Source organism: Saccopteryx leptura, chromosome 10, assembly GCF_036850995.1.
Source record: "Saccopteryx leptura isolate mSacLep1 chromosome 10, mSacLep1_pri_phased_curated, whole genome shotgun sequence".
Classification (NCBI taxonomy): Eukaryota; Metazoa; Chordata; class Mammalia; order Chiroptera; family Emballonuridae; genus Saccopteryx; species Saccopteryx leptura.
This window is the reverse complement of record NC_089512.1, coordinates 18,160,376-18,165,460: the sequence shown is the minus strand read 5'-3', so window position 1 is coordinate 18,165,460 and position 5,085 is coordinate 18,160,376.

Sequence of the window (5,085 nt, the reverse complement as noted above, 5' to 3'; positions counted from 1 at the left end):
AATATCTAGGTAATAACCTAATAAGAAAAGTACTACGTGAGCAAAATGAACATAAAAAATACTGCATCCAATATTGTAATAGTAGTTCTCATTAAACTAATAAATTCAATGTAATTCTGATAAAAATATTAACAAATTTTTCTAATTGGATAATCTGGTTTTTTTTGTTGTTTTTTTTTTTTGTTGTTTTTTTTTGTTTTTTTTTTTTGTATCTTTCTGAAGCTGGAAACGGGGAGAGACAGACAGACTCCCGCATGCGCCCGACCGGGATCCACCCGGCACGCCCACCAGGGGCAAAGCTCTGCCCACCAGGGGGCAATGCTCTGCCCCTCCGGGGTGTCGCTCTGCCGCGACCAGAGCCACTCTAGCGCCTGGGGCAGAGGCCAAGGAGCCATCCCCAGCGCCCGGGCCATCTTTGCTCCAATGGAGCCCTGGCCGCGGGAGGGGAAGAGAGAGACAGAGAGGAAGGAGGGGGGGAGTGTGGAGAAGCAAATGGGCGCTTCTTCTATGTGCCCTGGCCGGGAATCGAACCCGGGTCCCCCGCACGCCAGGCCAACGCTCTACCGCTGAGCCAACCTGCCAGGGCCGGAAGAAGGGATTTTAAACAAAAAACGATCAAAGAAAATTCAGAAGAAATATGATAAAAGGAAAAAGAATGCCCGAATCAGCAATGTTCTAGAAAAGCAATTCCAGCAGGGCAAGCTCTTGCATGCGTCGCTCAAGACCAGGCCAACGTGGCCCAACAGGTGGTTCTGCGCTAGAGGGCGAGAGCTGGGGTTACAGCTGAGAAACACCAAAGCCTGGAAAGGCAAACAAATCCTCTCCTCTTCTTTGCTCATGTCATAAAGGTGTTCTAAAAACAAACAAACAAAACCCTCTTTTACTTTGGATATTTTAATTGTCTTCTTTTCTAAATATCTTTAAGATTTTTTGTAAATTTCCCTTCTATGTTCTGTCAATTCTGTTTCACATCTTTCTGTTTTACATCCAAATAGATTTCGTTTTTGATTTAAGGTGTTATTTATATGTCAACTCGTTTCTGTGAAAATAGATTCATTTGGGAGTGTTGAGTATTTCTAATAGGCACCTGAAAAACACTCATAAAAGGATATACATATTTATAAAGTCACAACAGTGTTCCTTTGCTTCAGCTTTTGTGACATACTAAACACAGAAGCACTTTTCAGGCATGGACACCACTAGATGCAACTCAGGGCTCTAGATGAGTAATGGTTCTTACGAAAGAACTGAAGGTGTAGGTCCTCATTCTTTGTCTGTTTACATTCATGCTCCAGATTACAAAAACATTCAACTTCAAGCTCTGAAGCTAGTATGGTGATAACTGATCTTATTTATTTATTTATTTATTTATTTATTTTGTATTTTTCTGAAATTGGAAACGGGGAGGCAGTCAGACAGACTCCCGCATGCGCCCGACCGGGATCCACCCGGCACACCCACCAGGGGGCGATGCTCTGCCCATCTGGGGCGTTGCTCTGTTGCAACCAGAGCCATTCTAGCGCCTAAGGCAGAGGCCACGGAGCCATCCCCAGCGCCCGGGCCAACTTTGCTCCAGTGGAGCTTCGGCTGCGGGAGGGGAAGAGAGACAGAGAGGAAGGAGAGGAGGAGGGGTGGAGAAGCAGATGGGCGCTTCTCCTGTGTGCCCTGGCTGGGAATCGAACCCGGGACTCCTGCATGCCAGGCCGACGCTCTACCACTGAGCCAACCGGCCAGGGACAGAGAGAGAGTCAGAGAGAGGGATAGATAGGGACAGACAGAAACGGAGAGAGATGAGAAGCATCAATCATCAGTTTTTTGTTGCAATACCTTAGTTGTTCATTGATTGCTTTCTCATATGTGCCTTGACCGCGGGCCTTCAGCAGACTGAGTAACCCCTTGCTCGAGCCAGCGACCTTGGGTCCAAGCTGGTGAGCTTTTTTTTCTCAAGCCAGATGAGCCCGCGCTCAAGCTGGTGACCTCGGGGTCTCAAACCTGGGTCCGATGCTCTATCCACTGCGCCACCACCTAGTCAGGTGGTGATAACTGATCTTAATGGAAATGGTCATTAAGAAGCTCAAGTTGCTTGACCAGGTGGTGGCACAGTGGATAGAGCGTTGGACTGGGATGCGGAGGACCCAGGTCCTGTCTGTCTATCCCTCTCTCTGACTGTTTAAAAAAAAAAAAGCTCGTTACCTTTTTTTTACTTTACTTTTTCTTTTTAAAATATTTTATTTATTGATTTTTAGAGAGAGGGGGGGGGGGAGAGAGAGAAGGGGGAGAAGCAGGAAGCATCAACTCCCATATGTGCCTTGACCAGGCAAGCCCAAGGTTTCGAACCGGCAACCTCAGTGTTCCAGGTCGACGCTTTATCCCACTGCGCCACCACAGGTCAGGCTTAAAACTTTTTTTTTAAAGATTTTATTTATTCATTATAGAGAGGGGAGAGAGAGAGAGAGAGAGAGAGAAGGGGGGAGGAGCAGGAAGCATCAACTCCCATATGTGCCTTGACCAGGCAAGCCCAGGGTTTTGAACAGGCAACCTCAGCGTTTCCAGGTTGATGCATTATCCACTGCGCCACCACAGGTCAGGCTACTTTACTTTTTTTTAGTTCTTTTTTTATTTATTCATTTATTTGTTTTAGAGAGTAGTGAGAGAGAGGGAGAGAGAGAAGAAGGGGGAGAAGCAGGAAGCATCAACTCCCATATGTGCCTTGACCAGGAAATCCCTGGGTTTCAAACCAGTGACCTTAGCATACCAGGCCGATGCTTTATCCACTGCGCCACCACAGGTCAAGCAAGTTGCCTATTTTGAAGCAGGAAAGCTGACCTTAAAAAATTGCTCTTTATACTACAGGATAACTCAATTCCATTTCTCTCAGAATTGTTACTATTAGTTTCATGAAGCTAACTGCCACAAACTTGGTGGCTTAATACAACACAAATGTATTAGTTCTAGGAGCCAGAAGTCTGAATCAGTGTCACTAGGTTAAATTCAGCTATTTCAGATGGTTCCGTAACAGGAGACCAGATTTTGAGTGGTGAGCATACAATGCAATACATAAATGATGTATTATAGAAATGTATACCTTAAATTTGTTATTAACCAATGTTACTTCAATAAATTCAATTAAAAAATAACTTGCTAAGAAATAACTGGAGAGGCCCTGGCTGGTTGGATCAGTGCTAGAGCGTTGGCCTGGCGTGCAGGAGTCCTGGGTTCAATTCCTGACCAGGGCACACAGGAGAAGCACCCATCTGCTTCTCCACCCCTCCCCCTCTCCTTCCTCTCTGTCTCTCTCTTCCCCTCCCGCAGCCAAAGCTCCATTGGAGGAAAGTTGGCCCGGGTGCTGAGGGTGGCTCTGTGGCTTCTGCCTTAGGCGCTAGAATGGCTCTGGTTGCAGCAAAGTGATGCCCCGGATGGGCAGAGCATAGCTCCCTGGAGGGCACGCCAGGTGGATCCCGGTCGGGCGCATGCAGGAGTCTGTCTGACTGCCTCCCCGTTTCCAGCTTCAGAAAAATACCCAAGAAATTAAAAAAAAAAAAAAAAAAAGAAATAACTGGAGAGTTGCCAAAGATGTAGTTATTTGTTATAAGAATCTTCCGTAAAGATCAACAAGCAAGGAGTGTGCGGGACACATACAAAACAATACTTAGCTGTTATTAGAGGTGATGGGGGTGTGATGTGGGGTGTGTATGGGGTGTGATGGGGGTGTGTATGGGGTGTGATGGCAGTGTGTATGGGGTGTGATATGAGATGTGATGGGGATGAGTATGGGGTGTGATATGGGGTGTGTATGGCATGTGATGGGGTGTTTATGGGGTGTGATGGGGGTGTGTATGGGGTGTGATATGGGGTGTGAGGGGGGTGTGTATGGGGTGTGATGGTGTGAGTATGGGGTGTGATGGGGGTGTGTATGAGGTGTGATGTGGGTATGAAGGGGTGTGTATGGGGTGTGATATGGGGTGTGATGAAGGTGTGTATGGGGTGTGATGGGGGTGAGATGGGGGTGTGTATGGGGTGTGATATGGGGTATGATGGGGGTGTGTATGGGGTGTGATGGGGGTGTATAAGGGGTGTGATGTGGGTGAGTATGAGGTGTGATATGGGTGTGATGGGGTGAGATGGGGGTGTGATGGGGGTGTGTATGGGGTGTGATATGGGCTATGATGGGGGAGTGTTGGGGGTGTGTAAGGGGTGTGATGGGGGTGAGTATGGGGTGTGATATGGGGTGTGATGGGGGTGTGTATGGGGTGTGATGGTGATGTGATATGGGGTGTGATGGGGGTGAGTATGGGTTGTGATGGAGGTGTGATGTGGGGTGTGAAAGGGGTGTGATTGGGGTGTGATATGGGTGTGAAAGGGGTGTGAGTGGGGCTTGATATGGGGTGTGAAAGGGGTGTGATTGGGGTGTGATATGGGGTGTGAAAGTGGTGTGATTGGGCTGTAATAGCGGTGTGATTGGGGTGTGAAAGGGGTGTGATTGGGGTGTGAGAGGTGTGATTGGGGTGTGATGGGTGTGTGATATGGGGTGTGAAAGAGGTGTGATTGGGGTGTGATAGGGGTGTGATTGAGGTGTGAAAGGGGGGTGATTGGGGTGTGATTGGAGTGTGATATGGGGTGTGATGAAGGTGTGTATGGGCTGTGATGGGAGTGTGATGGGGGTGTGATGGGGGTGAGATGGGGGTGTGATTGGGTGTAAAGGGGTCTGATATGGAGTGTGATTGGGGTGTGATAGAAGGTGTGATTGGGGTGTTATATGGGGTGTGATAGAAGGTGTGATTGGGGTGTGATATGGGATGTGAAAGGTGTGTGAAGGGGGTGTGATGGGGTTGTGATTGGGGTGTGATATAGGGTGTGATTGGGGTGTGATAGGGGTGTTAAACTGGTGTGATTGGGGTGTAATATCGGGTGTGAAAGGGTTGAGATAGGGTGTGAAAGGGGTGTGATTGGGGTGTGATAGGAATGTGATTGGGGTGTGATTGGGGTGTGTATGGGGTGTGAAAGGGTTGTGATGGGGTGTGATATAGGGTGTGATTGGGGTGTGATGGGGGTGTTAAAGGGGTGTGATTGGGGTGTGATTGNGTG